The sequence below is a fragment of the Vidua chalybeata genome, chromosome 5, assembly GCF_026979565.1.
Source record: "Vidua chalybeata isolate OUT-0048 chromosome 5, bVidCha1 merged haplotype, whole genome shotgun sequence".
NCBI classification, from domain to species: Eukaryota; Metazoa; Chordata; class Aves; order Passeriformes; family Viduidae; genus Vidua; species Vidua chalybeata.
In genome coordinates, this window is record NC_071534.1 from 5055173 (window position 1) to 5071496 (window position 16324).

The 16324-nt window shown below is 43.4% G+C and overlaps 1 protein-coding gene across 5 annotated transcripts in view; it reads right to left on the bottom strand.

Annotated features, from left to right (window-relative positions):
• IQSEC3 (IQ motif and Sec7 domain ArfGEF 3) overlaps positions 1 to 16324 on the bottom strand; it is a 99181-nt gene that overhangs the window by 37524 nt on the left and 45333 nt on the right. The gene's annotated exons all lie outside the window — the stretch shown is intronic.

The following is a 16324-nucleotide window of genomic DNA, read 5'->3' on the forward strand; positions in this document are numbered from 1 at the left end:
ACGTTTATTGCTGTTCTCTGTATTTGTTCCCTGAGCTGCGTTTTAAATGTCTAGGGAGCCTGGGCTGTCAGGGGTCTCCTCCAGTGATGGATCAGGATTGGAGGTTGATCCAGCCAAAGCTCTGATGCCTCTCTCTCTAAGGGCAGGCACCCCTCTATGAACCAATCCTGTGGCTCCTCAAACTGCCCGGTTGCCTCTGTTCCAGGTGCTGCAGTTGGAGGAGGTGGAGAGCCAAGGAGGGTGTCATGGCCTGTGGACACCTCTCCTGACGCTGTTGAGCCAGGGACGGGCGAAATGACTCGTACGATTTCAGAAGGCAAATGAGCATTTATTCAAAAGCACCTCTCTCTTTAATAGAGAACATTGTGAACATTAATTCCATTGGTCTTAAAGTAAAAACATTTCACCTTATTGGTACACTGGACTTAGGTCAGTGTGGAAGAACATATCTACTGACAATATGAATGGAAAGCAAGATAATAGATTGCTTACATTCCTGTCAGACTTTTTCCCAGGGTTAGCCTGGCAGAAATCTTTCTCTTCTTCTCTCTGACTGAACTGAGAATATCCACACTCTCCTGCCCTTTGGAGCAGCTGACAATCACCCCTGTGCACTTGCCGCCTACTGCTCAGCATCTCTGCACATCCCGAGTCCAATCTGGCACAGAGCCTGGATCCCAAGGAACCAGTTTTCCCTTGGAGTTCCTAAGGGCATGTGGGAAATGGGGCAGGGGCAGCTGAATGTTGCTGAGTTTCCAGAGAAACTCATGGAGAGCTGAGAATATAAAGGGGCAACAGAGCCAGCCAGCCCTGAGATCCTGACCCTTTAAAGAGTGTCTCCAATACAGCCATAGCAGACTTAGCAGAGCTGCCATGAAAGAAGCTGCCTCTTTCTCGCCCACAAATTGCCACTGAGATCTTGTGGAGAAAGGAAAGTTCTCTTTTCTCCTGTCAGCCACAGCAGCAGCTGTGTGAAACCAGGGCCTGACAACAGTGCACCCTAAGAGACAGGACATCTTGCTCCAGGCAGAATGGGATTAGCATAGGTCTGATCCATTGAAGTGATGAGGAAGTCTGTACTTAACCCTTCTTGCCAAGTATATTCCAAAATCATCCAATTTCAAACAAGATTTTGTTGTCCCGGGGTTCTGTTTGAACCATGAGAGTGTTTTCATTGTTACCTTAGCCTCTTCTTGTGGCTACTGAGGAATAATTTTTGATTTGCAAGAGTGTGCAAGCCTACATGGACTCTGGCTGCTACTGCACCAAGTCCATCAGACACAGTTCCACTGGTTTCCAAGAGATGAGCATTCAGCTGAGAACAATATCCAGTTTGGAGATAATTACTACAGAACCATTGCGGTTAATTTCACTGAAACCAAGGATGTGTATTAACTCCCATACTGAAACGCTATTTAATTTTTAAATTCCCTTCTGAAACATATCTCTTTCTCTTGGATTTGCTTCACATAAAAACAGTTCTGCTATCAACTAGATAATAAATCATTTTATGTTTGGTGTTGATGTCAGAGCAAAAAGAGGGAAATTAGATGTGATTTTATGTAGTGCCCAAATTACTTAAAAGCATTTAAGTCTCATTTTCAAAAGTGCTGTATGCCCTTAAGAGTCCAAATCTTCTAGCTGTAAATAGACTGCCTCCTAAGTCTCTGAGCACTTTTGCACACTTACTAGTGCTTTAAAAGGAAGTTTATTCTCTCCAGTGGCAGCTTTTCTGTTCAATAGATTAACAATCAAATTTAGAAATATTCCCACAGTTTCTAAGAGGGCTCCAAATCTGATAAGCAAGACACTACCACAACTTCAGAATTAAGAAAGATGAAGGATTTAAATTTAGAAAGTTTCTTCTTTTATACACATGCCTATAGTCACCAGTTAGACTTAAAAAATAAATTCACAGAACTTACGCAAATGCTCATACATAAATGCTATATAACCAGCTCTGTCAAAGAGTATTAAAATGACATATTTTCATAATCATCAGTCAGTAAATACATTAAAATGAAGCAAAAATCTGTTCTTTTAGGTTGAACACCTTATCAAAGTTTGCATTGTTCTATTCCTGATGCTACATTTTTTTCCTACACCTGAAGATATTTTAAACTCTTTATTTTTAATTCTTTCTCTTCTATGTCTATCCATATTGCAGGAAATCTTACTAAAGGACTTTTCCCTTACATATCTCACTGTAACATTTTTATTGGCAGCCTCTGTACTGTTCATTCTGATTTTAACCAGCAAAGCAGCAATTTTTATCCTCAGCCTAAGGGAAAATCAGGTGACATAGATTTGATCACATTTTCATTGAAGTGCATGGCAAAAGCTTCCCGAGCATTTCAGTGGGATCTGGACTGTGCCCTATAAAGCAATTTCAGCTAGATGCATAAGCTCTCATTCAGCAAGACACAGACACACACTCCAAATTGCTCAGCTGAGTCAAGGCCACAGTACCCAGTGTGCTACGCAGAACTTCTTTAGGGCAGGTCAGGGCCCGAGGCAGTCAGATGGAGAGCTCGCCTTCCCCTGACTTCCCTTGGAGCCTGAATGGATTCTAAATGCCAGCAAATATTCCCTGACATGATGGTCCTCTAAACACTGGCATATGCACTTAGCACTGTTTTTCTGAGGACTCCACTGGCTGGTCTGGGTAGAACATGGAGTGTGTGTAAGAGTTTGCAGCACTCAGTCCCGCTGCTCTGTAGGAGGGTTTCTTGTTGGTCTTCTGTCACACACAGTGTAGGGCCTGAGTGAGTAACATTCACAGGATATCCTGCATCCACTGGCAATATAAGAGTAAAAATCAGCAGGCTTTGTAGAATCAGACTAACCTAGACTGGGAGGGAAGGCTGGAGGTGTCTCCTCCAGCTCCCTGCTCAAAGAAGGGCCATTTTCAGAGGCAGATAAAGTTAATCTGGGCCTTTCCCAGGCAGCTCTTAAGTATTTCCAGACATTAAGGTTCCCCAGGCTCTCTCCCCAGCCTGGACCCATGAATTCGTGTTCCAGCAACACTGTAAGAGTGCTGTAAGAGTGCTCTGCCAGAGCTTTCCCCTTTATATGGCCATGGACACACATGATCTGTCCCTGAAGGCTGACTCCTTAACTCGACCTTGGATTTGCCACAGCACCATGGACCTACTAATGACTGGGCTCTGTCTGACCCTAGGTACCCTCACCACACCCAATTCTGACCCTGGCCAATGAGGCACAGGGTGTTGGACCAACCCAAATTGCTCAAGAAGCCTCCTTTAACCTCATTAGGCATTTAAGTTATTCTCCAAGACACAGGAAGGCCCTAAGACTGGAAGGACTATTCAGCCACAGATGTGTGAGAAGCACCATCCACCTCAGCACTGCTGCCCCAGGGCATTGCTGAGGCCCCTAAAGACTCTGTGCTGGGATAAGGACATCAGTTACACACACATACATATCAACCTTGCCTTCCTCCTCCATGCATGCTCTGAGCCCAGTGGACACAGCCATACAGAATGGATTGTGCTTATGTGTGGAATTTCCTCAGGGTCAAAATTCGGTCAAATCAAAATCAGATTCCATTGGAGCCCTCAAAGGCACTTCTCAGCTAGATGTTTTTATGCTAAATATAAAAAATTTAACCCCATGCTGGTTTGGCTGTGGTGCTATCCAGGATGCAATAGCAAACACTCCTGCTGAAGTGGGAATAGTTTCTACATATTCTGTTGTGGGGAAAAAAGTTCATCAAAATGGCTGAACCATTGAACTATTTTTAAGTTCTTTTAGTGTGAAAAAATCTGGGAAAAAAAAAATCCAGCAGACTTATTTCATCTTTGAACAAACCAGGGAAATTTCAGCTTCAGCAGTAAACTTCAGTGACTTTTAAGCAGTGGAAAAAAGGGGGTAAAGACTGATTAGCAGTCTGAATGTTACCATTACAGCCCTATGGTTCCACTTATCAAACCTGTATTTCTCCCAGGTTTACTCTCATCTTGAACCTCTTTCTTCTGAGGAAGTGTTTTGGGAAGGCCTATTCTTACTTTCTAGTAGCAATGACTGATGAAGCCGCAAATAAGAAACAAAATACACTGCTAAAGATCAAAACTGATGCTACAGTGAAATAAATAAAAACTTAACAAGCTTGACATTTTTCCTCTGTCCTGAGTGACACAGTTGATTTGCATTGGCAAGACACAGGGGTTTTTAACAAAAGAAGGCTCAAAAGCTGTTATGGTCACAGTAACAAAAAAACCAAACACTAAGGAAAGTAAGGAGGGGAAGGATAGAAAGTATAGCATGAAAGATCTCTGGGGAAAAAAAATGTTATTAAGCAAATTAGGAGGATTCACTTGCTTTCCCTTGGCCAGTGAGCAGTCAGACTCCCTGGCAGTGGGATGAAGAAAGAGAATGGAGCTATTGCACATACTGTTTCTTGGCTGAGAAAATTGATCTAACCACCTGTAATAATTAAAAGTACCACGCAGAGTCTAAGATGTGAATCCCAAAGCCCCAGCCAAACTCCAAATAGGTCAGTTTAGTTTGAATCCCAGCATCACCCCTGCAGTTACAGCTGTAGTAAGTGTTCTTTACTTGCTGTCCTCAAGTATCATATGCCACCATTAATCACAGCTTTTATAGTCATACAATCAGGTAGAGGAGGTTTGTAATTTCTTTGAATTCTGTTTGATTAAAAGTTGCAATATTAATGTAAATTGCTCGTAATCAGGTGAAAAGGAAAACTACAAATTCAGCTGTTCTCTTCTTCCTAGATGTTCCTACATGACTTTTATGACCCATAACGAGCCTAGTCACTGTTACAAATAGATTCCATCTGCTGTGAAAAACATCTCTCATGTTTCAGGTATGTCCTGTTCATTTGCACAGTTGACTTGTATATGCCTGCTGCAGACAGGTTTGTTAACAGAAATGGTTACTACAGACAATCTGACTCAGGGCTTATATAAAGTACTATCCCCAGTCCAGCATTTCAAAACAGGGATATCAGGGTTGTGAGCTGAATCCCAGTGCTTGTTTCAAGAAGGCAGGATGGTAAAAAAGCTCTCACTGAGACAATTCAGCTGGCACCCATAAATATTTTTATCTAGCATAAGTAAATCAGACTTCTGATACTTAGCTTTTATGTGCAGGTTTCTCGGGAAGATTTTATATAAGGATTAGAGTAAGGGAAGGATGAAGGGTAAAGGTGGAGGAGAAATGTTATAATAGTGAGGTTTTTTTTATTATTTCCTTTTTTCTCTCTCCCTGCTTTTATGGAAGCATAAAGACCAAATCAGTGACACTAAATTATCAAAAAGTGATATGCCCATTTCTAGCTGTATCAACTCCACATGTTCACACAGAGCTGTTGTGTCACTGCCTGTCCTGGGACAGATACGACTGCTTTGCATTTGCTACAGCATCAGGATGTTGCACTCCTCATCACCTCTTTGCTGCTGGAAATACATGTTTCCAGCTGAGAAAGGATCTGTGCTTCTAAATGACAACTGTGGAGAGGAACCATGGTTATCTATTGGATCTTGAATGCCAGGCTTAGACATTCCCATACTTCATGACATGAGAAACAACACCCAGCCTCTTCCCCTCAAACATCTCAAGGCCATTTCAAGGCAGGAACACACAAGTTGGATGCTCCAGATGTTACATTCCATTGCACCACTGTCAAATACCAGAATCAGTTCATGGTCTGAGAGGAATTTTCAGAGATCTCAGAAAAGTGTTTGCAGGGTGGCTGAGTAACTACAGGACTCAAGGACCAGAAAAGCTACTCTTCTCAAGGACAATAATGTTAGTCCTGTAAGAAATTAAAATTGAGCTTTCTCACTGATCACTCCAGAGCTACAGAGCTCCCATGTGGTCATCACACAAAACTCATCTCCTTGTGCCTTCTCTCCTTTTCCAACAAGAAAAAAATTTGCACATAAATAAGAGCAATAACAGAGTAACACCAAATAGCAGTCCTTCCTCTGGATTTGGTGGGTGGTTTAAGAAACCAGTCACTGAAGAAGAGAATGTTCTTGTTGCCAGGTACAATGGTTATGCAAAAAGGTCTAGCTAATCATACAGAAGGAAGCTAAGGCTGTGAGGTGTTACAAAAGTACTGCAGAGGCTGATCTTAGCTCTTTTTTTGTCTCTGTGTCACTACAGGAGAAGACCATATTTCTGTTTCCCATATATAACTTACCAAATGCCTTCTTCATAGTATTCAAGGTCAGTGAGCAGGATTGTGACCTGTAACTAAGGCAAAGACTACCTGGACTAGATGTGAAAACCACAAATTTTATGCATCCATTTCACAGTGCTCTTTATGAGGATTGGTTGGTTATAGTACATATACTGTTCTTAAATTGCTGTAAGTGATTAATGGCCTGATTAATTGTCTCTCATGGCCTTAGACTTATATGAGACTTCAAAGCTTCAGAGATAGCAGAATAAAAAAAAAAAAAAACCTTACAAAGTTCCATATAGAGAATTAGAAAGAGTTCACTAGCTAACACCAGTAGAATGGAGTCCAGAACCCCAGTCTGCAAGACCCAGTGCTTCCTTTGTCTTTCCTAAGCTTCCCTGCTCAGAAAAAAAAAAACCAAAAAAACCCCAACAACAAAAAACCAACTGCTGACTTAGCACGGTCCAAAGTGCCTTTTCAGTTTATTTCACTTCAGTGTTCCCTGAGGATACCCATGACATATGGTGAATGGGTTCATCAGAATTCAATGAAAAAAAAAAAAAAGGCTGAGACAGGCTCGGTAATATATTATGGGATCTTTTCAAGGTTCAGAGATTTCTGACATGCAGGGGGCCTGAGTGCAAAAGAATTGCTTCTGATTTGCTTATAAGTTCAAGTTCTAGGGTGATTTGGAGGCAATGCTCTCTGGGAGCCTGCTAAAACTGATGGAAGGCAAAAGTCTCTCACGGCAGAAAGGCAGGGAACTTGGAACTTGATCTTGGCAAATCATCCCCTGCCAGCCAAGCTGCAGCTTTCTCAGACAGTCTCCCCCAACAAAGACAAATACAGGAACAAGATTCTGATTTTGTCTACATTCACATAACACCTTGCAAAGCAGTGGCATCAAGCCATCTCCTCACACTAGTTTTACCCAGGAGGAATTAATGGTAATTAGCCAAGATCATTACCCATCCCAGAATATATTACTTATTTCATAAAAGGTCTGGCACACACACCTGTAAAATAGATTTGACAGTATGGTACAGTAAATATATTGGAAATCAATTAAATTTAACATCCTTTAGCACAGACTGAACCAGGCAATGTCTTTTCAGCATTACTTGAAGTTTTTTTGGTGAGATGTACATTAAGCAGACAGAGAATGCAATAATACTAGCAAGACCCTCCTGTCCCACAGGGACCAACATGCTAAAGTCAGAGCCTTCCTTTCAGATTTAGTCTTTAAACTTGATCCTCATGTGCTGTGCAATTCCCACATTGTTGTGCCTTTTTCTACAGAACAGCACTACAGGAACTAAATGTTTCTGAAGCAACCCATGCCATGCTGGTGCAGAGATGATTGTCCAGGTGTCAGACTGGGCTGGCTACCAGTCTGAGGGCCTGGCTCTCCATGACAAATTTTATCTACCAGAGGACTAATGCTTTTCCAAGAGGACAGACAGGCTCCTCCAGAGGGTGGCTTGGAATAACTAAGGCTGCTCTCACTTTATGAGAAGTGGTGCTCATGGTGCAAGGCTGGATGTTCTGGGTGGTGTGGGTGGCTGTCATAGTTTTTTTCTTATAGTTGTTACATGTGTCTGGATAATACCTCAGAATGGCCCTTGGGCCGCCTCTCTGGCACACCACTATTTCCTCTTCCCATCCATGCCTCCTGTTTCACCAGCTGCAGAGCACAAGGCTCAGCTTAGGAAGTGGAGTCCCTGTGTGAGCTGCCTGTCACACCTTGGGGCTTGGCACCCCAGGCTGGTTGCTGGGCTGTCTCTGCAGGTTAGACACAAGTCCCACAGCCTGGCACTGCAGACAAAGTTACTTGTGGCTGCTTTGAATGGGGCATTTGTGCTTCACTGAGGTGTGAAGAGCACCAAGTAGACACTGAAGGCATAGAAGGGCCTCCTCTGTAGGGTTTAATTACTTTTATTTTAACCCCAGACCTCTCTTGCTTCTGCAATGTTTGGTAAACATGACCTTTTAGAGAAAGAAAAAACAGATGGCACCCTGCATTAGTGTTACTGCCCACTCAGCACCCCAGGAAAGAGAAACTTGGCTTCTCAGCAGCAGTCTTTCTGCCACTTTGAGTCAGATCTCTTGGCTTCTCATCCCCGAGGCAGATTTGAACATCACCAAATTCGCTGACAAAAGCCTGCCGGTGCAATCATGCAGAAGATAGAATTTCACTGCTAAAATGAGATGAATTCAGGGCTGGGAGGCAGCAGAGCCTCTACAAGGCAAGGAAAGCTTGCATATCCCTCAGCCCATTGTTCTCTCAATCCAGCAATGAGCTGGGTGAGGGACACAGCTCTTGGCATTTATAGACCTGGACAAGGGCTTCTGTAGTCTTCTTTTTCTACCTGCTGTGGTGGTCTCTAGGTGGGACTGTACCTCTGGGCTCCTTCCTAAGGAATCAGGGTAATTGATTTGTCAAGGCAGAGAGTGAGCCACTTCCCAGGTAGATCTTGGTGTAACTTAGATAAATTTTGTTTCTATTCTCAAGTATCTCAGCTATTTCATCTTTTGTGATTACTGCATCCCAGTAGGAGGTCACTGCTTGTGTCAAACCAAACAGAAAGAAGCCTTGTTCTCCTCAACGTAAAGAGGAACACAGACATAAATCCTCATCCCCACCAATACAGACAATGCAAACAGCATTCACCAGCTTTATCCAGATTTTAACTTTGCCACTGTGTTCAGATCTAGAGGCTTGCATTGCCCTTTGGCTGAAGACCAAGACAGAAGCAGCATGGTTAGCATTCCTTCCACCTTTCCCCAATGCAGTGACCACCCCCACAGCCTTATGCAGTAGGCACAAAGCTCTACTTTTCCAGGTTTTAACCTATTTTGTCTCTGCTGCTTCCTTACACTCTGATCCACTTTATGTCACATTTCTTCCCTGAGGCCCCATTTCTTTTTCTATATTTTTAAAATTCCCATTTGGAAAACAGGATGACTTAGCAACTTACACATTTGGCCACACAGGCTCATGTTTCCCTATGGCACCTCAACTTTTCTTACCTGTAAGGATTGGAAATTATTCCTACCTCTGTTCTCTGTACTCAGACATGGAACTTGTGGGGCAATACCATAAAAAACCCATGAAGTTTGCCTAGACTCAACCAATTCTACTGTGTTGTTGAGCAGTATCCTGGCTGTTGTTATAAATGGCTTTATTCCTGTGGATTGCACCTTCCTCAGTGGAGGATCTAGCCCAATATGCTCTATTTTAGGACATTCTGTATAACCCTTATCCCCTCCAGTTGTGCTGTAACAACACAGCAATATTTTTCACAACACCATTCTGCACCATTCTGGTTTGTGCATCTCCACTGACCCTCTCACATCAGTGCATTCTGGGAAATTACAAGAATTGGTTATATTTTGCCAATGACCTCTGGAGGCATGTGGAAAAAAGCACTAGTAGTGTATACATAGGGTAGCCTATCTCCATCTTCCCTCTTTCTGCAAAAGAGGGAATGAGAGAGATTGCAGTCAGCCCAGACACACAGACAACAATGACAGCACCATAACCTGCTTACAGGAAAGCAGCACCATACCAGTGTGGGACACAGCAAAGGTGACACACAGCTCTAATCACCAGGCAATTTGTTTCCAGTGGGATGATGGTACAATCTGTGTGTGTCTAAAGAATCGATGTGCCAAGCAGAAGTTGTTAAAAGTTAGTGGAACACACTTCCAAGTGGTGTGGCCAGAATTAGGTTTCACAGTCTCACAAGAAAAATCTCACTGAACTCAGATCCTGTTTATGATGCTTTTCTTCAGGATGATGTTTTCTCACAGAAGATGGACTAGTCTCCAGCTGTTCTGCAGTTTTTGAACAGGTGAGACAACAGTTCAAAATACCTCCCAGCTTGTTTGCATGCACTCCCTCAGCTATCTACTTTTGTTTGCAAATTCAAAGTGGCCTGAGCAGCTGTACAGTGTGCCCCTCTTCAGCATTTCAGACTCTTCAGTTCTTCCTGAAGCATGTTAAAATCTGCCAGGGCCACATGCAGGAGAAGGAATTCTAGTGCACAGAGATGTTTTTCCAAAGGGAGAGCTTGTGTATCCAAGCACAGAGCCTGTTCCATAGGGGTGACCAGAAGATGAACCTTCATAGGAGTGAGTTAGTGTTGCAGAGCACCAAAAAGACAAAGGCCTCTGGATTGGCATCACACTACAAGAAAATGTGTAATAAAAGGCCACAGTCTCATTGTGTCACAGCCAAAGAATGCTGGCATGAACAGGATTATTCCAGCCAAAGGTCCTGCTCATTTATCTTCTGCTCATATTTTCTTGTTCCCTGCAGTTCCTTCTTTCATTTACGCTATTTTTTATCTTCCTGCTTTCCTGCTCCTTCTCTCCTGTTATTCTTCTTCTCTGTATAGTATGTTTGCCATCCATTTTTCTTACAGTAGCACTGTTACATTTGTTGGTATGTGTCTCTCTCTTTTTTTTTTCTCCTTGACTCTTCTTTTCCACCTCTTTGCCCTATCTGTCCCTGTCTTGAAAGCCATTAACAAGCATGTGGACAAAGGGTCCACAGAAAACACCCGTCAAGTTCAACAGAGCACATCTTGAGATACCAAAGGTCTGGAATGGCTCCATTTTGGGGGCGGGTGCATCCTGACAGATCAGGTCAGATGATATTAGCAGAAGATTAGGATGAATGGTGTGAGCTCCACCACAGTCCATCTGCCGTTACCTTACAAAGCATCTGTGCCCATTTTCTAGTGTTAGATACAGGGTGATTTCTGAGGCTGACATAGCTTCTTCCCATGCATGTCTGTAGCATTATCACACAGAAAAACACAAGATAGAGCAGGTGTTTATATTGCATTCCCCTGGTACCAAAAAAGTTGCCATGGTATGGACAAAAAATTCTTTGCAGTACAGCAGAAAGAACATGAGGATCATCTGCAAGCCAGAGTGAACTGCCTGGTATTAATGCCACTAATTGATCTCCACAGCTGCAGAATGTGGCTCCCACAGCTGTAAAGTTGGCTATGACTGATCCCCTTGCACACATATTAGCATGGCCCAAGAAACAGCAAGTGGGAGAAAAGCATTTGAATCCAAGTCTAAATTCCTCTAGGGCAGGACCCACATAAGCAACAGAAGCAACAGGGGAAAATAAAGAACTGGAAGAACATGTGGCCAGGCAATGGCTGGATACAGCTCCAGGCTCTCAGAAAATGTGTCTGATGGGCATCTTTGCAGTTTCAAAATAGGCTACTTCAAGTGTGTTTTCTTCAGCCTCCCTCTCCTAGCATCTTTCACCTTCCTGAAGAAAGGTGTTGACAGTGGCAAGCAAAGCAACCAGTGTGATGTGGAGACTCCAGATTCCACCACCAGAAATATTTTTTTTCCTGTTGAAGAGCCAGTCTATTCCTCACTTTACTTCTTCACCCTCATGTTCTCCACACTTGCCTGAAAGTAGCTGCACCAGCTGTTGGAGAGGAGCAGGGAAATACCTGTGTGGGAGAGAGTGCCAAAATATCCTGGTGGAGCTCCTTTACAGGACTGAGCCAATGCATCTGAAACTGACCTCCTGTTTCTTTGGATGCTTCCAGAAAGAGCCATTCCTCCCAGGTCATAGTACCAGAAGACTTCCCAACTATACCTCCCTGCAAGAGATTCCCAAGGTTGTTGGTAACTATGATGTTAAGGATGTTTTCTAGAATATTTTTTTGCATATAATTCTAAGTGTTTCTATATTTGCCCTAAATCTACATTCACTAAACGTCTTTGTGATTCTGGACATAGGCTCCTGCAAAGCAACTGAAGCTGCTAGTCCTCACTGTACAAAACACCCATAAAAAGTGAGGAATCTGCTCGCTCCCAAGCTTAGGAAGAGTTCAAATCTGGGTCTAGACATTACTCTTGGCCCACATCTTTGTGTCAGACTGAAATCCAAACTCTGAAAACTGTGAGCTGGGGGAATATTTATGTGAACTTTGTTGACCCATTTCTGCCTGTTTGCAGCTTCCTGCAATCTCCAATGGTACTATCTGGAACAGGATTATTAAGTCTAGGGGGATGGAAGAATGAGAGATGAGCTGTTAAGAAGAAATAAAAAAAAACTGCTCTTCGTGCCCATGACCTCAATAAGAAAAAAGAAATTAGAAGCACAAACAGGATGTGCTAGCAAAGCAAAAATGTTTCTCCAGCTTATGGGTGTTTTCAAAAGCAATGCTCTGGAGGACTTTGGGGGAGTGAAAGAAGCCAGACTATGAACTCTGTGTATGGTCATTTGTCCTTAGAGTACACAAGACCATGAATGTAGAAGCTTGCTTTGCACTGGCATATCCACATCCTGTTAAGATTGACCTGGAGTCTTCTGCATTAAGAATCAGAGAAAAATTCAGCCTCCATGGTGCACTAATTGTAGGAATATGCACTTGAGGCTGCCAGCTGGGGACCAATTAGGCAGAGTTGTTAGGCTTCTTTAAGTGGAAGAGTATGATCTGAAACAGACTAGAATCATCATCATGCTTCACACCTGAGCCAAAGCCACGGAACAGCTCTGAGCTGAGATGAAGCACTGACCTCCAGATTCTATATACAATATCCTGCCAGCAATCCTAAATCAGAAATTATAATTTCCCATTTCATGGATTGGATTTGCATTTGTCCTGTCAGGCAAGGTCAATCTTTCACAAGTTCAGATAAAATGTTGAGTAGTTCAGTTGTTTAACTGTAATGCTTAAAGAGTCACTGTCCCCCTGTGTATCAAGGTACTTCAGTAATGTCCAGAGTAAGCATCCAGTTGGTGAGTGGTTCAGTTCTCGACAACTTCATGGGCCCCAGCCTTAAGGGACATAGCAATCACAACCCAAACAAGGTCTTGGGAATTTCTCAGGAGGATCTAGCTGTTAGAGAACCTAAATTGACCCAAAGGCAAAGTAAGAGCTGTAGCAGAAGGAGAGATGCTCCTGGGCTACGGTAATGAGGAGTCAAAGAGGGACATGATGCTGTGACTGTGCCGTGGATAAAATTCATGGCTCCTTTGTGCCAACATCTTCCAACGTGACTTCACAGGACAAAGAACAAATGCATGTTCAATGGAAACGGAGAGTTCAGGTAGACATGAAGAGTCAGAGTTGTCCAGAAGTTAAATGAAACCAGATTTTGGGCTTTAAGCATGTGCTGCTGAGGGTGCAGCATACTCATGCAGCTCAGAGAGCTATCAAGAAAGGTGTTTGAAGGTTTGGTTTGAACAAACTGTCCAAAATCTACCCATCCACCTATCAGCCTCCCACATATGGAGCAACCAGCACCAAGGGCTTCCTCCAGCAAGAATGGTGGAATTCACATTTCCACTTCAATATTTGGGAAGTCACAAGTGGGGAAAGAAGGAATTTCTCCAGAAATGCAAGGAAGACTTGGAGAAGTAGCCAATGGTTCACATATCTCCTTACCACTAACTGGTGCCAGGAAGCAGCCAATCTGTTGTGGTAACTAATCCAGCAGACATTTTAGAAATTAGTCCACAGGGGTTCAAATTTTAAACTATATTGAGTTATAATTTCATTGGTCCACAATCATGAAGTAAACATTTTGTAAATTAGTGGCACTAATCATGTTTTAACCCTGATCTAAGCAGCAGTCTCCCTGTTGGAAAGTGTGGAAAATATGAACAGAGCCAGCTTTTCCAAAGATGTTTCAGATCCTAGCCCTTCTTCCAAGTACACAGCCAAGCCCTTCCAGAAGATTGTTCTCTCTTCCTGAGAGAACTGTCTCCTTTGCCTTAAAAGCAGGTCAGGTCTCATCTGCACTTCTTCCACAATGCTTCAGCACTCCAGTGCTAATTCCCAAGTCCACTGCCAAAGCAGACCTGCCCCTGATGCTTAAAGTTTTCTGTAGAACTTTTCCCGTCACAGGAGGAGAGGTGATTTTCTGCTGATTTCCTATTCAGCACCACTGAGGCATGGTGGGCATGCCGAAAAGCCTATGAAAGGCAACTGAATGAATATACTGTTCCCGCCAATTGTGACTCCATAATTTCCTCTCATTACTCTAATAGAAACAAATCTTTCTAATCTCAGCCCTATTACCTCACACAAAGGAAAATGGTCTGTAATCCCGTTAGAACTGGGCTGCTGCTGGACACATTTTAAGGTCATTGTTCTGGGATGCCAGTTTTCACTCTATGTGACTGGGAGAAGTGGGAAATGCAATTACTAGGCTATTCAAGTCCCTAGAATGAAACCCTGCCATTAATAGGCAAAAGCCAGAGAGAAAAAGAGCCGTTGCTTTATGAAATTACAGGGTTTGGCTAAATTAGAGTCTAATCAGCACCTCAGTAAAGGAGCAGGCTGAGCTCCTACTGCCATCCCTGGAGTTTCTTCATGTCACTCAACCAGATATTTGACATCCCCAATGGAAACCCAACCTGCAAGATGGCTTATGGTCATGAAGCCCGTGGTGTACAAGTCCAGTGGAAGCAATGGTGAAGGATTTATAGTGTCCTTTGATATGGGAAAGCCCTTAGAGTTCAGGAACAGAAATCTGCCTGCTGCTGCCATCACCTCATCCAGTACTTTGGCTTTGAGCTTTTTGGCAGAAACTGGGATCAAATCTGTCTCTTAATATTCATGGCCTACAGCACCAGTTTTGCTAATTGCTGGTGCAACCCAGCTAAGCAGCCAGGTGGGAAATTTGCATTGCTAAACTCATGGAGACGCAACTTCCCCACAAGGAATTCACACTCGGGAGGAGAGAAGGGGGCTAGCTCTGCTTGTGGCAGTCAGTGAAGCAAAGCAGAACAAGATGAGTGGGAATAATCTCAAACACCACATTGAGTTGGCCTCTGTTGAGTGGTTAGACAGTGACATGTTCCTAATCACTCTCATCCATGTGAAGCCAAGGCATTTTTAGCTGGCAGCAAAGAAAGAGCGAGAAATCTTGCAGAGAAATGTTAGAGAAGACCACACAAGAACAACAATGACCATCACAAACCACAAGCAGAGACAAACTTTTGTCCGAGACTGTTCCTGGCATTCAACCTCCAGCTGTTATTCCCTGCATTTTCTTCTCCTCCTGTCCCTCTCTTGAGCCGTATGGCTGCTCCTGCTGGTCTCTCCTGCTCTCTCACTGTTTTGATGTCCCACTTTCTCCTTCTCTGCTGTGTTTTTCCACAGTCTCCCAAAGGACTCCTGTCCCACAAGATGAGTCTGGGCTTCTGCTGAAAACAGAACTGTTCTTGCAGGTCCCAAACAGAAGGGATGTGGGCTGAGGTACAGTTCCCACTAGAGGAGGAGGAAGCAGCTGATCACCACTGGAGTCTCCGAGTCCCTTGAAGAGCTGAGAGTCACTTGCCTTTTTATGTTCTTTATTAGTTCCTATTCTCTTTAATCGGCTTAGACTGATGAGCCAAGGCAGCGGTAGGGATCAGCCGGGCTGTTTAATTAAAGGATTGCAGCTCAGCCTTGCAGTTTGGGGGTTTGTGTAAATGAGCTGCAAGTACATTATTTAATCTGCTGTGCTGAGAGGAGTTGGGGCATTAATGAAGCAAACTCTAATTAAAACTAGATGGCTGATGGTTATTAGTGGCATCAGTTCTGACAGGATTTATCTCATTTAGGGAAACCATCAGAAGGGGAAAAGAGAGAATAAACCCGAGCTGGTTTATCAGAATTCACAGCAGCACAACTTGTGACTGGCTGTTCATTCAGCAGGACACGGAAGAGCTGCACAGGGAGCCCCTATGTACCAGGTTCTCCCACCAGGAGCCCTGATAAGCTTATTTAGGGATATGCTTGGCTCACCCAGGAAGTGATTGCCTATTCAGGCTGTCTGACCCACATATTTCAGTCTTGACTGAGTTTTGTCCTGCCTTGGTTCAATGGGGAACCTGTTCATGATTTGAACAGGGTGACAGACTCTGTAAATGATATGATGTGCTTCTCCTAGAAGCCTAATGAGCTTCTAGGAAAGCTCAGTAGCTCCATATGAGCTTCTAGGAGAGCTGATTATTCTCCATATGGATGTCAGCTCCATGCTGACTCTGTATTTTTCCCTCTCTGACATTCTTTTGTCTTCCTCACTGCATTGTATATGTAACTTTGGACATGAAGGAAGCCCATAGCTGACTGTAAGACCTGGCAGAGATGAGGAGATGTTTTATGGCTAGCATAA